The 19,369-nt window shown below is 41.4% G+C and overlaps 1 pseudogene; it reads right to left on the reverse strand.

Moving 5' to 3' along the window:
* The window catches only part of LOC149241664 (endoglucanase 19 pseudogene), a 59,776-nt pseudogene extending 50,900 nt beyond the window's left edge, over positions 1-8,876 (reverse strand).
* Positions 8,877-19,369: the final 10,493 nt, after the last annotated feature.

A 19,369-nucleotide genomic window follows, 5' to 3' on the forward strand; every position in this document is an offset into this window, starting at 1 on the left:
CACTAAGTGAGCAAACCCAAGCCAATATTGAAAAGAATAAATCTTAATCAAAACACAAGAACCTGGATTAGTTCGATATGAGTTGTTGTGATTTAAAAGGGAGGCTCCAAAATGAAGCATGGGAAAAAAATTGGAGGGTGATTGTAGCTACTACATCATTGGCGACACACAAGTAGAACTCCATCTCTTTGTATGGACCTTGTCATGCAAAGAGAGTCTAACTCTTCCAGAAGTATTGTTTAATTCTTCAATTGTCATAGCTTCTTCACTTAAATATGTAGTCCCTACCATTCTCTTTATCTATAGCACACATACCATGCCAAGTCAAACTGAGTTGTTTTGATTGGGGATGAGGGGTATATAGATGCACAAGTAAAATAGAATGTTAGAGTTTTCGTTTCCTCTCTAGTGTTTCTCTACTACCGCTAGGCCTGCAGAGTACCCCACTGGAGTCACTTCAAGAAAACAAGAATTTATCCTCTACCAGTGAACCTGGACAGTGCCCTAGGAGAGTTACTTACTTCACCTTTCAACATAGGAATCCATTTCTCTTCTTTCACCCTTTATTTTTTTTTTTTTTTTTTTTTAATTTTCAAAGAAATGTGCATAGGAACTTATTTATTTCATGAGACAGAAGAGGGACCCCGACTTATTGAGAGTAAAAGAGGTTGTCCATTAAGAGAAGGATATTTATACATACCTCTGACATACTTTTGAAGGTTTTACCCCTCTCCTTACTCTACTTTCCTGAGTTTACAAGGGTTAACCAAATATAAAAAACATATTAGAGTAGGTGGTACTAGTTAATACTACAAGCATCGTGATTTCACCATGACTCTCTCTGAAAGGAACATATTTTCCATCAGTGTATCATCAAATAAAATAAATGCAAGATTCAAACAAAGAGAGGGAATAGACAGATAACCTAGTGTCGATAGTTGTACAAGTTCCTCTTGGATTTCACCCTGCTTGTCTAAGAAGCTAAATACGGTTTCATGGGGAAACCAACCTACATATGAAAAATAAAATAAGCAGAGGAAAGAAGCAAGAAAACAAAAAACAAAGTAAGAAACTCGAGAAACAAGCAAGAAAAGAAAACTTTGCTCCTACTCCTAACCTATGAAGAGCATAGGCCAACTCATGTGAAGTGATACTTCCAATGTAGCCATCAGCACGTTGGTTGGCCCATGTAGGTGAGAGCATGATTGACAAGAAAGATATGCGAGAAAACCAAAAACAAGAAATATACAACAATGTAAACCAAAATGTTTGAATGTTGAATACATGCATAGAAAAATAAAGAAGGAAAGCACATGAAAGGAACTTTGCGGACGTATCATGGTGTCCTAACACATTGTGTGTGGAAGACAAGCATGTACACACCTTCAAACTTGAAAAATAAGAAAAAATAAACAAAGAAGAAAACTTTTGTTTCATAACAGTTCTTGCTATGCATGACTCCTCCAATGCTTGATCAATAGGATCATGTGATTCCAGTGGAGGATGCAAAAACTGTGAAATAGATTGATTTTCAGTGTAGACCATAAAGTGATGAGGATCATGGAAAAGTTAAACAAATTTTTGATCAGAAGCGGAACTAACCTCAAGGCTATGAGAACCTAACATAACCATCAACTCGAGCTAAAGTGTCTCGATAACTTGAGGAGTTTCCAATTCATTAGAAGATGGATCATCAAGGACCAGTGGCTTAGAGAATCAATAGTAGGAAAATCAGAATCATGATCAGATGAATGAATGAAAAGCTTATGAGAACCACAATCAGAAACTTCAAGATGATGGATAGCAGCATCCTCATGATCTAACAAATCATAAAGAGGGGATGGTGAGAAAAGATAAATTTCACCCTCTATGTTCCTGGAAAGGTAAGAGGAGAGATTGGGAGGATCCAGGAAGATAGATTTGTCCTCTCCATAATCCAATGAAAAACTAGCATTCCATGTGTTCTGTGCATGATCAGATATAGAAACACTAGGAAATGAATTTTCACAAGGTAGAACAGAAATGGAGGAATCGTGGAAGATGTCAAGATAAAGTGGATGAGGTGTGGATAAAAGGAGGTCATCCTTCACTGCATATTCTTGTTTAGACTCCCACACAAACTCATAAAAATTGATAGCGCAAGTTAGTTGTTCAACACCGAATTTTTCCAGTAATGATCCTCGTGACCATCACATATGATATCTGAGATGGATGAACACAACACAACAAAATCCCGAGGATCAAAGGGACCAAAGGATAGAGGCTGAGGAGATAAGACCACATGAAAACCATAGGGGTTACAATCCAAATCTGTGCAGAAATCCTGAGCAAGTGGGGCAGGAAGAGATGGTGATGGATCAACAGTTGGATTCTCAACTTCTCCCACCCTGACTTATAGAGTTAGAGTTGCTTGATCAGAAGGGGGTGGAGGGTCACTCGGGATAGCAACCTTTTCTGTCTCATATTTAGAAGCTCTAACACCAAGGTATGTTGGGAGAGGTTTGAAAGATTCTAACTCATATGGATTCTCAGAGATATGAAGAAGATTTTGAGATCTTTCCTCCAAAAATTCCCAGTCAACTTCATGTTCAGGAAATTCATAATAGTAGTGAAGAAAATGATCATGAAAATATTGAAGAGATTCATCAGGTGATTTCGCAATTTTAAATTTTTTTGATTAAGTGTTTTATGGTCATAAAGAACAAAAGCACGACATAATTCTCTAAAGATGTGATCAAAAGAGTGTATAGATCCTATGGGCAATGTGTGACACCATTTCTTTGGGTGCCCTTCGAATGTGAAAGTGAACAACCCACAAGAAATGTCATTTGAGGGGAGATCATGCCTATCACAAATGCCAACAAAAGAAACTGTGTGCCTGAACAAGGGTGTTCCATTGTCTCCAACAATGTAAACTTTGAAATGAGAACCCATATTGTTCCTCGTCTTTTTCAGATAGCAAAAAAGTGACCCGATTTTGAAAAGGGGTGATGGAGAACACACATGTGTTTTTTAGAGCTTAGTTTTTGGCACTATAAATTTTTTTATGTACATTGCGTTTTATAATGGTAGTGTTTTTTATGCTGATTTAAAAACGTGGTAATTCTACACCAGGCCCTTTTTTAAAAAGGTTTTTTTTTTTTTTTTTAATTTTCTATTGTATGAAATGTAAATAATTATTTTGTAAATTTAATAATTTTTTAAGTGGTCTTTTTCTTCATATTTTCTTGTTTTTATTTTAATTTTATTTTTTTTGTAATGAGGTTTTTATTGTTTCGCATATTTAAAGAAGAAGGTCGATATTTTGAATTTTCGATATTCTACATATTTATACATCATTAATTAATTTTTCAATCCACATGAAATGATTGTTTCTAAAAACAATACTTTTTAAAAATTGCCATAAAAATAGCCATTTTTAACATAAATATAATTAAAAAATACACATTTTGATAATTTTTTGCTACAATTGACATGCAAAAATCACTATTTTTATACGAAAATTTTAACTAAAAATAGTTAAATAATAATTAAAATAATCACTTTTTTTATGACTTTCATGTCAAAAAAATAATAATAATCACTTTTTTTTCAAAAAATAATGATTAACTTAAAAATTAATGTGAAAATCACATATTACAAATATTGAACGCATAACAACTTTAATTGAGTGTATATTCCTCTCATAAAATGTCAAATTCAAAACATTGCAAGTATAGCTACTTAATAGTTACAAAAAATGACCTTTATTTCCAAGCATAACTTAAATTTAATCAACAATGTCACGTAATCCAAACTCTTCGTCCTCTAGAGTTTCATCATTGTCTTCTTCCACAATATTTTTTGCTTCCTTTTGCTCATTTTCGTCTTCTAATGGATCTTTGATGTCTGCGAATCTCCTAATGTATGTCTTTCCAAACATCCCATGTAATGGTGGTTGAGGTTCCTTTGCCTTTTTTGCCACACGTGATTCACTAAAGTTCCCTTTCTTCAACCCAATTTCTTGCATTGCATCTGGAAGAAATTGAAGAGCATTAATGTTTTGCTGAATGAAATTGCACTGTAATGGATCTTTTTCAATTGCAAGGCAATTTATTCCTTTTTGAAGGTAGCATGCTAGTGTTGTACCTAATTATCAAGCACAAAGAAATAATGAAGTAAATTAGTACAATGACATATTAATTAAAAAAATAACACATTGAAATTCAATTTTATATAATAAAACTTACCTGAGTCAGAAAATAAATCCAGAACCCAATCTCCTTCATTTGAACATATGTCTATAAGATAGTTAATCAATAATTGTGGTGTTTGATAAATGTTAACTATCTCTCCTTTTGCTTCTTTGTCTTCATATGTTAGTTTTCTCATAACAGCATCATAAGTCAGTATTTGGCTATGACTCTTTCCATCCACCCGATTAAAAATCATAGACATATAGCTATCATCTTTTGCCCAACTATCAATATGAATGAACTCACAATCATTTATAAATACTTGATCGTCACGGTTAAGAAGATTTGACTTTTGCCTGTAACATGAAATAGTAAAAGTTCAATCAACTTGTACATAAATGAATTTTTCAACATTAATCAAATATACATTTTAAACGTCTTACCATGTAAGCTGCATCCTTGAATTTGTTTTCCCTTTGAAGCTTGACAATATCATTGCCAATTGTGTGTCTGAATGAAATGTCACAAATCTCCATAACAGTGATGACGTGTCTTCTACAAATCCCGCAACCACTTTACTAAGACCTTGATAAGTATAAGGGTCACTATCATAGTCAATGTTTGGAATATTGAAACCATGGGGAATATCTACAATAACTAGGGGATACTCCCTTTTAGGTATGAGTTTAGCAATGTCTTCATAATCGCCTTCAATTACTTGATATTGAACAATGTCTATCCCATTCCAAATAAAATAGTAAGAGTTGGATCAAGTTCAACATTCTTAACATGTTGCTTCCTCAGTCTTTCAGTCTTTATTTTTTCAATAAGGGTTCTGAAGATAGTTGGTGCTCCATTATCATTCTTCTTCATCTTTTATAAAATAAACAAATATATGTGTAAGTTATAAATTAAAAATAGTACACAGATGAATAAAAATGAATGTGTAAATCAAGATACCTTTTTAAATGCAAGATAAAAAGCTTTTAATGTTGATGTAGAACTTGAATCTGGATAGTTGCGTACAACATCATCCCAACTATCTTCATTCAACAATCTAACCATTTGTTCTTGAATTTTCATGTAAACTTTGTGACTGCATAGATAAAGTAACAAAAAGTCAATATAATGATATGTATAACAAATACTACCAAGAACAACATGTTTTATTTAAAAGAAAATTATAATCTAGAAATAAATAAAAATAATTCAACAAACTTACTTTTGAAATTCCTCAGACATTTCCTCCAATGATAATTCCCCTGACTTCACACGAGATAATATTATTTTGAAAAAATTTTCATCTTTCACTCCTTGCATTGCTCTCCAAGGTGTGATAGTCATATCTTCTGGAAGCTGCTTCAATACAGGACCTAATTTACTGCTACCAGATATCAATGGCTTAGACTTTTTGACCTTCTGGTTTTTAATGCCAATGTTTTCCCACATGCTAAAAATTTCATCAATCAACTTCCAAACATATCCAGTTCTAAATGCCAATTGGAAAATGTTATCAACACCTCTGAATATATCACTAGGAAGGTTTCATTTTCCACCTTTTGAATCGAGTTTATCTTCAATTTGATAGCCTATTTCCATACAACATTCCCTTTGGAAATCTGCAGTAACATTTATCCTATCCCCACCACATTTTTCTTGAAATTCACTATGAATAAATTTAACCCTTTGGATGAAAGTCATAGACATCCTATATTCATTATCTGAATTATGATCCCATGCCACTAACTTTGCTTCTGTATTTGATAAACCAGCATAAATGATACATTTCATTGTTTCAAAATGTGGCTTATTGGGATATTCCTCCATCAATTGTCTTTGAGCTTCTACAGAATGGTTCCCCCCAAGCAAATAATAATTGTATTCAAAACATTTTGACTTATCAAATGCTTCTTTGTTGGGAACTTGAACTGAATCAACAAGAAGCACATAATTAACCACATGAGCATATGGATTGTACCTCATTAATGTTTTCAAGTTGTGAACATGCAGATGGTGTGGCTTTTTGACTTGATATTGACATTGTCCTTCACTTGCCTTATAGGTTTGTTTGACATTAAGTTGAAATGTACGACCACCATCAATTAAGTTTTTCTTTGTCAAATTTTGTCGAATGGCATTTTTTTTTGTTTTGATAATGCCATCCTCTAAATAAGCTCCTGGTGTAATGATTTCTTTGCTTTCTTTTGAAGTTTCACTAGGTTCTTGACTGCTGGTAATGACTACTTCAAAATCTTCAACTTTACTTTTCTTCGTCATAACATTCTCAATAGATTTATTCTTTTGCATTGTTACTTTTGGTACATTACGGCTCTTCTCAGTTCCAATGTCATCTTTAGTAACAACAACATATGCTTCACTATTAGTTTCAAATTCATCGCCCTCAAAAGTAACTTGTCTACCCTTGCTAGATTTATCCACTAGAGGCCTTTTTTGTGATCCTTTGGATGTAGTTTTGTAGCATCATTAACTACTATATTTTTCTTGTTTTCCATATCTTCTTCTGATAACTTTCATGATATCATGCTCTATGAAATGAATACCTCCCAACCTAATTGAACAACTTTCAACAAAATTCTGCCAAATAAAATATCATATGTCAATAAAAACAAAATTAAAAAAATATAGCAAAACACTTTCAAGAAAGAAAAATACAAATATAAATAACAATACTTACGATGTTTTGTTTCATCTCATTTACAATTTGTTTACACAACTTTCTAGATACCTCTCTCGTGTCATACAATGAATATGTTAGTCGATATTTAATCCTTTCATGTGACTTGGGAGCTTTTGTAAGTATGTACACAACTTCAGTGTCCGATACTGAACACATATCTATGACTCTTCCCATCAGCTCAAAAATTGCATTTTCATTCAGTATATCAATATATAGATATATATTCACATTGTGGCTTTCTCTTTCTTTCACATACCAGATTCTTGATAGGAATTTCAACTCTTTTGAATTCTTCTAGTCTGAAATCATCTTCTTATCATTTGAGGCACTTGAAGGATTTGTAGCCATGAGCTCAGGTGGAGTTCGTTCACCAATGTTTTCTGAAGATGCACCTTTAAGAGTCTTTGGTCCAGACATATTCACAGAAATCTTCTTTGATGCCATTTTCGTCAAAAATAGAAACACATAAATCAGTAAATAACGAAAACATATTAACTTAAATCCACAATGAAACTATATCATAAATTTTTAATTTTTATAATCAGATAATTGAAATTAAAAAAATATTAACACTAAGAAATGGCAGAAGCCCACCAACACCACCCCGTCCATCCGTGGAGTGGTAGGCAATTTCCCCACCCCCTACCCCCCGTGCCCCCCCTTACCCTTCTTCCGCCCCAACTGACCCACGCCACGCCACCCCGCAATCGGACAGCCATGTAACCCCACCATTACCCCCCCTTTCACCCCTCCCCCTACCCCCACGCCACCCCACCCCCCAACAACTTCCCCCCCATGCCCCAACCCCCTACAGCCTACCCCCCCACGCCCCCCCACCACACTTCCCTGCTACCCACCACCCCCCAACCCCCATGCCACTCCACCCCCTTCCCCTCCACCCCCCAACCCCCAATAACCTACCCCCACATCCCCCCAACCGAGCCACCCCACCCTGCAATCAGACGACCACCCCAGCCCACCCTTATCCCCCCTCCACCCATTCCCCCTACCCTCCTTGCCCCTCCCCCCCAACCGAGCCACCCCTCCTTGCAATCAGACGACCACCCCATCCCACCCTTACCCCCCTTTCCCCTACCACCCCTTCCCTACCCCCCCTTCCCATCCCTCCTTCCTATCCCCCCTCCCATACCCCTACCCCCTCCCTTGGCCCTCCCTCCTACCCCCCTAACCCTCCCTTCCACCACCCTCTCCCCCAGCCCTCCTTACCACCCACCTCTACCCCTCTCCCTCGGCCCTCCCTCCTACCTCCCTTCCCTACCCCCCACCTCACCCTTCCCTTCCCCCCCAACCCCCTACCCCTCGGCACCCCCCCGTACACCCCCTACCAGGCCCCCTTACCCCCCTCACCCCTACCCAACCCCCACACGCCCCTCGGACCCCCCACTCCACCCGCCTTACCCAGCCTCCTGTCCCCACCCTGTTACCCCCATGACCTACATGGGCACCCTCCCTACCCCATTACCCGCCCCCCCACCGCACCCCCACCCTACCCCCTACCCGGCGGCCACCCCAACCCTACCCCCTACCCGACGCCCACGCCCACCGTCACCCTACGCGGCGCCCATCCCCACCCTCACCCTATCCCCCTACCCGGTCCCCCATTCCCTTCCCCCTACCACCCTACCTGGCCCACACCCACCTGCCCCCCTTCTCCCTACCCCATACTCGGCCCCCCTCCCTTGCCCCTCTCGCACCCTTCCCCCTCCCCCCTCGCGCACCCCATCCAGGCCCCTACCCCTCCCTTCCCCCTCCCCCTACCCTTCCCCCTCCCGTGTCGGCCCCCCCACCCAGCCCCTACCTGCCCCCCTACCCACTTACCCTCTCTTCCCCCTCCGCACCCAGCCCCCCCTCCCTTCCCCCTCCCCCACCCAGCCCTTACCTGCCCCGCCCTCCACTCCCTTGCCCCTTGCCCCACCCAGCCCCCCGTCCCTTGCCCCCTCCCCCACCTGCCCTCTGCCCCCGCCTCCCGCCCTCCGCCCCATCAGACGGCCACCTCGGGTGGGCCGACGGGCTGTCGAGGTGGCGCGGGGTGGGGCGCCGCCACCCACCCTGTGCCACCCCAACAGCCCACCCAGGTGGTGCTAGGTGGGTGGCGGCGCCCCACCCCACGCCACCCCGGCGGCCCACCCAGTGTCGCTATCTGATTCCAAAAATCAGACTGCCACCCCGGGCGGGCCGCCGGGGTGGCACAGGGTCGGGCACCGCTGCCCACCGCGTGCCACCTCGGGCGGGCCGACGGGGTGCCGCAGGGTGGGGCGCCGCTGCCCACCCCGCGCCACCCCGAGTGGGCTGGCGGCTCGCCGGGTGGCGCGCTGCACCACACCCCGCGCCGTTTGATTTCGAGAATTGGACTGCCACCCCCAACGGGCCGCCGGGGTGGTCGGGGTGGGTGACGGCGCCACACCCCGTGCCACCATGGTGGCCTGCGAGCCAGCCTGCGGTGGCCATTCGATGGGGCAGAGGGCGGGAGGCAAGGGGTGGAGGGTGGGTGGAGGTGGAGGGAGGGTGGAGAGGGGCGAGTGGGGGAGGAGGGAGGGAGGGAGGGGGAGGTGGGTGGGGGAGGGGGAAGCGAGTGGTGAGGGGTGAAGGTGGGGGAGCGGGGAGGGAGGGAGTTTAGGTGGGGGAGAGGTGGGCGGGGGAGGAAGGGTGGTGGGTGGAGGCCAGGTAGAAGGGCCAAGGGGGGAGGGGGCTGGGTAGGGGGGTTGGGTGGGGGGAGGTGGGGAAGGGGGAAGGGGTAGGAGGGCCGAGGGGGGAGGGGGGTGGGTAGGGGTGTCGGGTGGGGGAGGGGGAAGGGTAGGGGCGTAGGCAGGGGAGGGGGTATGGGGTCGGGTGGGGGAGGGGAAGGCCGAGTGGGGTGGGGAAGGATGAGGATGGGGGGTTATGGGGGTCAGGTCAGGGGGCGGTGGAGGGCATAGAGGGGGGGATGGGGGGGGGTGGGGAGGGCGGGTTAAGGGGGGTCGGGTAGGGGGGGGTATGGGGGTTGGGTGGGTAAGGGGGTATGGGTAGGGGGGTATGGGGGTCATGTGGGGAAGGGGGTACGGGGGTGGGGAAGGGGGGCATAAGGGGGTCGAGTGGGGAAGGGTGTAGGGGGCTAGGTAGGGGGGCGGTAAGGGAGGTTGGGTAGGGGGGGTAGGGAGATGGGGTGGCAGGGCCGAGGGTGTATGGGGAAGGGAGGTAGGCTGGGATAGGGGTTGAGCAGCGGGAGGTGAGGGAGTGGGGGGTTAGGCGGGTGGAGTGGGATGGGGCTAGGGCGGCAAGGTGAGGGTGGGGTGGTCGAGGGGACAGGGTGGGTGAGTTTGGGTAAGGGGGCGGTAGGGTGTGCAGAGGGAGTGGGTGGCCGGCCAATTGTAGGATGGGGGTGACCCGGGCCACCATGCTCACGGTGGAAATATTGGTTAATTTGGTTGACAAAAAATTTTAAGTTAAAAAAAAAATCTACTTTGTTAAACTAATTTAATATGAGAATTTTCAAGGAAAAAAATTTAACTAATCTTTCAATTGTGAGAATTCTTCGTTGAATATGTTGTTGATACCAATGTATCTACTCCACAAATTCGCTCCAAGTCTTTCAACGAACCTCGAAAAACCTTGATGTCATGTGATTAATAGTGATAATGGAGTATATAGGTGAAATTACACAGATGTTTTACCGTACGGCAAATGCGGGATTAATAAGTTTTAATAAATTTTAACATGTTAAATTTTTATGGCAATAAAGGAAAATATGATAAAGTGAATGTTATGAAATTATTTTATAGCAGGGTGAATGTGGGATTAATTTGTTTCACAATGTATTATAAAAAAAAAAAAAAAAAAAAAATTCAATTGTTTAGTACATATTATATACTTTGACTATCAAAATAATTTAGGTAGAAGTTGTAGTATACAATTTTAACTTTAATGATTTATTTCATAAAAAAAATTTAGTTTACATTTTTCATTAAATTGTAGAATAAAATAATCAAGATAAATAAATCGCACAAACTTTTAGGAGGGAAATATTTTCGTGAAATTTTTTGTGGGGGGGGATTTTTGCAGGGAAAATTTCATTCTCTAAGCTATATAATATCTTTAGGAGACTCTCCATCTGTATCATTCAACATCTTCTATTTGAAAGGGATGGATTGTCATGATAGTGAAGTTTCGATTTATATAGTATCAACATCTTCATCGCGTAACAAATCTATTCATATGGATGAATATAGCAGGAATTCTTCCACTATGAATAGAAAGTCAATTCTTCCACTTAGTCCTGATCCTAAGGACTATGAGAGAATTTCAAATAAATAAAGACTCACAGATTCCACTTAGTCCAAATTCGAAGGACTATGAAAGCAATAGTGATGATGAGCTTGATGACAAATTTCAAAAGAATGGAGTCTCACGGTGTCCACTTAGTCCTAATTCTAAGGACTATGAAAGCAACAATGATGAAGAGCATGATGGTGAAGTTCAAAAGAATGGAGTGTCATGGTGTCCACTTAGTCCTAATTCTAAGGACTATGAGAGCAGAAGTGTTGAAGAGCATGATGACGAATTTCAAAAGAATGGATTGTCATTGTTTCCACTTAGTCTTAATTCTAAGGACTATGAGAGCAGCAGTGATGAAAAGCATGATAACAAATTTGAAAAGAATGGAGTGTCAAAGTGTCCACTTAGTCCTAATTCTAAGGACTAAAAAGCAGCAGTGATGAAGTGCATGATGATGAATTTCAAAAGTATGGAGTGTCATGGTGTACAATTAGTCCTAATTCTAAGGACTATGAGAGCAGGTTTGATGAAGAGCAGGATGACGAATTTCAGAAGTATGGAGTGCCATGATGTCCAGTTAGTCCTAATTCTAAGGACTATGAGAGCAAGTTTGATGAAGAGTGGGATGATGAATTTCAAAAGTATGGAGTGCCACGATGTCCAGTTAGTCCCAATTCTAAGGACTATGACAGCAGCAGTGATGAAGAGTGGGATGATGAATTTCAAAAGAATGGAGTGTCACAGTGTGGACACTTAGTCATAATTCTAAGGACTATGAGAGCAATAGTGATGAAGAGCGTGATGATGAATTTCAAAAGAATGGAGTGTCACAATGTCCACTTAGTCCTAATTCTAAGGACTATGAGAGCAACAATGATGAAGGACAGGATGATACACTTAGTCCTAATTCTAATGAGTATAAAGGTAGCAATGATGAAGGACAGGATGATGCACTTACTCCTAATTCTAAGGACTCTGAGAGCAGCACTGAAAATTCACATGAGGAAGAATATCCAATAAACATCGAGTCAAATTTTCCATTGAGTCTGAATTCTAAGGACTGCGACAGTAGCACTGAAGAAGGGGAAGATGAAGAAAATCCTCCAAGTCAGTGTTTGAAAAGCACAATTGATCATAGTGTGGATAACATTCCTCTTAATGATGATGAAAATCCTTACACAAATGATGATCCAATGATGGAGATGTTGCCAAGCAATATTGTATCAAGGAGTAGGAGCAGACCTTTTCGTATCAATGCAAGATGTGCTAGTTATATAAGGGGTAGAGCAGAATATCTGACGAGAAGAAGTTCTATCAGCGCACTCATTTCAAGTGAATGTTGCCAAAAAGATTGCTTGAAACATATGGATTTCAAATTTGCATTAGAGAGCACGAAGAGATATTTGTCAATGAATAAAAGCATGCAAAATTCATATTTAGTTGGGTGCATGCAATTTACATTGTTAGGTTATGATTATCATATTAGGACTTTATTTATCTATAGAAAATCTTTCAAAATGTTTCATTCGATTGGGAATTTTCGTCTCTCGAGAATTCAAGAAAATTTGGAAAAGGATCCCACATTTTATTCTGAAGTACATCATAAAAGAAAGTTTGGGCCATTATCAAATACTGCAATGTCATGGATGAAAAATTTATTTTCAAAGCATGGAGAGTGTATGCCAAATAGAGAGACAATATATATTCCAGATAACTTTTCAAGACGAGAAATCTACAACTTATATAAAGAATATGTAGAAGGTGCTGAGGGACAGGGTCGGTTTATTACATATCAATATTTTGCGAAGGTATGGAAGAAAGAATTCAACAATGTCTGTATTCCTAAGAAGACACGGATGGGGATTCGTAGTACATGTGCTTCTCTTAAATCAAAAAGGGACAATTGTGAAGGGTCAAAAAGAGGTAGGCATTCATAACTTTAACTTTTAAAATTGTATATTCATCAAGTATGAAAACATATTTCTTAATGGCTTTCTTTTATGTTGTGTAGATTCAATTGTCAAAAGACTTCAGGAGCATCACAAACAACAAACAAATGAAAGGGAAAAGTTTTACAAGCATCAAAAGAAGTGTTATGACAATCCGAATAAATATTTGGGTTTGATAATTGATGGTATGGACGAGAAGAAAACACTTTTACCACATTTTGTTCGCACACGCAAAAATTTACAGGAGGAAATTTTTATTCAATATCACTTGGTTGGTTGTATGGTATTCAATGGAAAAATGGTGCCAAAGGTGTACTTCACAGCTCCAAATATTCATAATGATGCAAATCTAACCATAACCATAATTCATGATGTTCTTTCTCATTGGTCTGGTAATCTTCCTGAAGTTTTGTATCTACAATTGGACAACACTTGCCGTGAAAACAAAAATCAGCTTGTTTTTGGATATCTAAACATGCATGTTGAATTAAGAATTTTTCAGAAGGTAAAGGTGGGTTTCCTTCTTGTTGGGCACACTCATGACCATATTGATCAGATGTTCAGTCGTTTTTCAATCAAATTGATGACGAAGGAAGTTGGGAGCTTGCCATCATTAAATGAATGTATTAAGAAATTGTACATGCCAGAGCCTACTTTTGATGTGTTGGAAGAAACTATTGACACGCGAAGGTTTATTATGGGATCATATGGTGAGGGGAAATGCATTGAACAACTTAATGACATTAGCTTCCAACATCAATTTCGTATCAAAAAAATTGATGGGAAAACACTAATATGGGGCAAGAAGTATTCAACTACCACAGAATGGGCACCATCATTAGGTTTGCAATTTTTGAAGTTTATTCCAGATCATCCAATATTTACATCAAAAATATTGTTATTACAATCAGTTGGTGAAGTTCATAATGCACACAGACAAAATAGAGATATAAATTATTCTGATTACCTACAAGAAATTAAAAAATGTATTAGATATACATATGAGTACTTTGATGTTGTTGATTCAGTTTGGTGGGAGTCATTTTTCAATAATCAAAGTTATATCATTTCAACAACAACAAATGAAGATATACCTTTGAAAAATCCATTTATTTGGCCACAAAATGTGTCAAATGTACATGAGGAAATAAACATTGTTGAACAACAACAATCTCAAGGTATTATTAATTCTTCACAGGCAGAGGAAAGAGAGATGTATATTGGTTCCAGAAGATCTCGTGCACAACGTGAAGCCATGGAAGACCTTTACAGGGGTTCAGTATAGGATATTAAGGAGGGTTGCATGATCACAATTCTAGCAGATGGAGATCCCAATGGCTATCCATTATGGGTTGCTAAAGTTATAAAGGTCTTTACAGAAAATGAGGATGTTACAAGTGTTGAAGTACATTGGTATGCCACAAATACACACCCATTCAATGGTGTGTATAAGCTAGAGATGGTAGCTGACAAAAAAAATGGCAGAAAGAGAAAAAGAAAGGGCACGAATATAAATCGTCGCTGCACAGACATATTGAAATTGGAGGATGTTGACATACTTGTTTATGACTTCAATTTAACAAAGAGAGGAACTCTTCGCTTCAAGATGATAAAGATTTTGAAAAGGTTGTTACCAGAAGGAACAATGTTGAGATGGGAGTCTGCTGAAACCAGTGGTAGATCTAGAAGAATTTTGAAACTTGAAATGATGGGCATGCATGTGGACTCAGATGGGGCACTAGTTGATGAAAGAGAAGAATATGGAACATCTTTGTCAGCATTCAGTCACTCATCTGAAGATGTGAATTCTAATGGTGTGCAAGAAAATATGAGTGATTTTGAATAATTGTTTAAGATAGTTTATCTAACTGATCTATGCATCGTATCTTGAAATAAAAATTTTGATTTCCATATGGTTTTAAATGAGATGTTATGAGTCATTCTTATGTTGTTGGATCATTTTACTAGCATTTTTTTTAAATTTTGAAGATTGACCCTCAAAAAAAAATCATCGTTCCAGTATAATCACTTTTTCGTTTTCAAGTTGTATTTTGCACGAAAATTTTGTTTTCACTGCCATTTTTAAAACATGTTCAAAATTGTAACTAAAAAAAAAAATTATCGTTCCATTATACACACTTTTCATTTTTAGCACTATTTTTGATGTTTTTTTGGCATTTTTTGGCCAAAGTTCCCATTTTGAGTTTATAGTTCCCATTTCAAAGTTTACATTATTCTCCGTTGAAATTATATCTGGACAAGTCATCTATAATTCTCGTCGGCACTTGAAAATCAAAAGTGTGATAAAGACATGTTGGGGTTATGATTTCAATAGAAGTCATGAAATATGTGTAGAAATTCAAAATAGACTTCAAGGGCTGAACTTATCATCTGACCCTTCTTTTAGAGCTAGAAATGTTGATGGTGTTGGACCTACCAACATTCATGGGATCTCATTGATATGAAGTCCCAACAAGACCTCAAACTGTTTCAAGTAGGAGTCCCAGTAGTGGGTGGTAGTGTAATGCCTTGATGATCCGGACTTAAATAGGAATGCAACAAATTACAGAGATAACCATAAACACAGATATGCAGTGGAAATAATACTTCATTTCATTAATGTAAAATATTGAAATATGCTTACAAACGGTAATGGAAATAAACTAGCTAGGGCGATGGTAGCTTATCTCTGAGGAGAGATGTGGTGGCTACATGCCTCTGAACTGTGTTACAATGAGGTTCGAAGGCCTATTTATTGTTGAGAAACAATGGAAAACCCTTAACATTCCAAAACCTAACCCTAGAAGATGAAACGTCAAACTGTGGGCCCCGTTTGGGTAAATTGGTACACCAACTTCCCGGGGTCGTAACTTTGGCATATGATCTTCGTTTGACGCGTACAATAGCTCATTAGAAAGATCTATCCGAGCACTACCACTTTGGGAGGCAACATCGGTCCATGGACCCATGTTGCCCCAAATTTCCCAAAAAACATCGTTTAGGGCCTCAAAATGGCTCCGGAAGTTCAGGACCCGAAAAACTGCTAAAAATAGTAAGTTGTGCTACAATTAAGGAAACTGAAATGCTGAGAGAAACAATGGTGGGGGTCCAGGTGGACTTGGCAGGTGGCCACCAATATCCACCTGGATCATTCCTCCCCCCTTAGGAAGCAATGGTCCCCATTGCGTTGAGTTCCTCCATGAGATGAGGAAACTTTTGTTGAACTTGTTCCCTGGTGAGCCACTTGCCCTGGTGAAGGAGTTGGCCTACCTTGACAACTCGATACAGTTGGATATTCTGTTGGCGAGTGTTCTTGATCTGTGTATCCATGATCCGATCAGTTGTAGCTTGTTCCATGCAATCTGGATTTAATTCTGTGGGTGTGAGCTGTTCTGCAATGTCGGATGTGTATAGCAATGGTGGAAAGTATGGCCGAAGGTGGTCCACATTGAACACTGGGTGCAGGCCAAGGAATGGGGGAATGCTGAGCTCAAATGCATTGCCTCCCATAGCCTTAGTAATGGTGTAAGGACCATATCAGAGTGGTCTCAGTTTCCGATAGGCTCCAGTAAGGCGTTCCTTTTGCAAATGCAACCAGACTTTGTCGCCCACCTGAAACTTGTGTTGCACCCGATGTTGATCATGTCGCTACTTGTACTTGGCATTTGATTTCTCTAGAATTTCATGGACCTGCTGGCGAATATGTTGGATGCGCTCAATGAAGTTGGTGGCCTTATCTGTTTCGGACTGGACATGAGCTGAATTTATGTGAGTAGCTGTAAGTGGCATGGCCACATCAATGGGGCATAGTGGCTGGAATCCCAAACCCACCTGAAAAGGGCTATGGCCAGTGGAGCTGTGAAGAGCTCGATTGTAGCTGTGCTAAACATAAGGGAGGCTCTCGTCCCATGTGCGTGGATGCTTTGAGTTATACATGCGCAAAATGTGCAAAATCATCCTATTGACAACCTCTGTCTGGCCATCAGTTTGAGGATGGAAGGCCGTGGACTTCGTGAGTTTGGTGTCCAGCATTGACCAGAGACTGGACCAAAATGTGCTGAGGAACCGACTGTCTCAATCTGAGATGATAGACTGTGGGATCCCAAAGTGCACCCACACTCGTTCAAAGAAGAGTTTAGCAGTGGCTTCTGCTATGATATTCTTCTTACAGGCCGCCATAATGGCCATCTTCGAGACCTTGTCGACGACCACAAAAACACAGTCATTTCCATGCTTAGTGGAAGGAAGGCCTGACATGTAATCCATGGAGATGGATTCCCAAGGTTGACTAGGGGTAGACAACGGGGTATAGAGGTCGTGCTTCTTGATGGTCGGTTTGGCAATGGCACAGGCAGTACATGATCTGATGTACTTCCCAACATCCTGTCGAAGATTCGGCCAATAGAAATAATTTTGCAGTACTGCCACTGTTTTCTCGACCCCGAAATGCCCAGCAGCCCGACTGTAGTGTGCTTCCCAAATCATCTTGGCACGCTCGCTTGAAGGAACACAAAGGTGACCCAGGTGGCATAACAGGGCATCTTGGAGGTGAAAATCTGGAACATGCCGACCCTCCAAGAGTGTCTGGTATGTGTGGCCGAATTCTGGGTCACTTTTGTAGAGAAGTGGCCAATCAGAAGTCTCGTGCCCACAAGAGTTGAGCACGGTGTTTAACGCCATGATCGGTGGTTGACTGAGGCAATCTGCAACATTATTGGTGCTGCCCTTCTTATACTTGATATTCAAGTGGAACTGTTGCAGGTATGTAGACCACCTCTGATGGCGATCATTCTGTAATTTCCCTTGGGTCTGTATGAACTGCAGGGGTCGGTGGTCTGTGTGGATGACCGTTTCCTTCCCCAAAATGTAATGCTTCCATTGTCGGCAGGCCTGTACAATGGAATACATCTCTTTATCATAAGTGGGGTACTTCCGGACTGTGTCTGAAAGTGTTTCACTGTGATATGCCACTGGATGTCCATGTTGAGTAAGGACTGCCCCAATACCATAGTCAGAGGCATCTGTCTCAACCTCAAATGGTTGTTGTAAATCTGGTAATGCGAGCACTGGTGCCGTGCAGAGGCGATCCTTCAACTCTATGAATGCCTTCTGTTGAGATTCAGACCAAAAGAATTTTTCTTTTGCCCCTCCCTTGGTGACTTGACTCAAGGGCCAAGTAATATGAGAAAACCCCAACACGATCCTGCGGTAGAAGTTGGCAAGACCTAGAAAGCTGCAGAGCTCTGTTAGAGTGGTTGGAGATGGCCAATCCCGAATGACTTGGATCTTGGTTGGATCGACATGCACCCCCTGTTCATCAATGATGTATCCCAGATACTGAACCTGGGTCATGCCAAAAGTGCATTTCTCCAAATTGGCACATAGCTTGTGTTGCTGCAGTGTTTGGAGAACCTGTCGGATGTGGTGGAGGTGCTCTTCCCAACTCTGGCTGAAGATCAGAAAGTCATCCAAGTATACTGCTACAATGGAGTTGGTGAATGGCCGCAAGATGTCATCCATTAGCCTCATGAAGGTTGCAGGAGCATTCGTCAATCCGAAAGGCATAACCAACCATTCGAAAAGGCCCTCCTTGGATTTCAAGGCAGTCTTCCACACATCAGAGGGTTCGACTGGTACCTGGTGATATCCTGACTTCATATCGATCTTGCTGAAATATTTCGCCCCCTTTAGCTGGTCCAGGAGGTCATCAATCCGCGGGATCAGGTACCTATTACGGACAATGATCTTGTTCAGCGCTCGATAGTCAATACAGAGTCTCCACGTCCCATCCTTCTTCTGTACCAACACGATCGGGCTCCCACAAGGCGATGAACTCGGACGGATGTGACCTTTCTGCAGGAGCTCCTGAATCTGCCTCTTGATTTCATTGTTCTCCAGAATGGAGCGCCGATAAATTGGTCCATTGGGTAGCGGCGCACTTGGGGTCAGATCGATGGAGTGCTTGACCTGACAGTGCAGAGGAACCCCTGCAGGGGAGGTGAAGATGTCCTCGTACTCCTCCACAACCTTGTCCATCTGTAGTTGTCGTGCAGAGGGACCTCGTCTGGAGGCCGCGGCCACCATCTTCTTCTTTCCTTGAGGGCGTATCATCAGGAAAACAAATTTCCTGGTTTTGGAAATGATCTTACTGCATTGTTTTGCAGTAATCAAAGAGATGGCGGTAGGTGGTGCTACCTCTGGTATCCTGTACAACTTATTTCCCAATGTAATAATAACAGCACGGGCCTTGATTCGTACACAGCATGTCGCTTCCA

Source organism: Pinus tabuliformis, chromosome 8 (assembly GCF_031772625.1).
Source record: "Pinus tabuliformis cultivar Carrire ecotype Pingquan chromosome 8, CPIR1, whole genome shotgun sequence".
NCBI lineage: Eukaryota > Viridiplantae > Streptophyta > Pinopsida > Pinales > Pinaceae > Pinus > Pinus tabuliformis.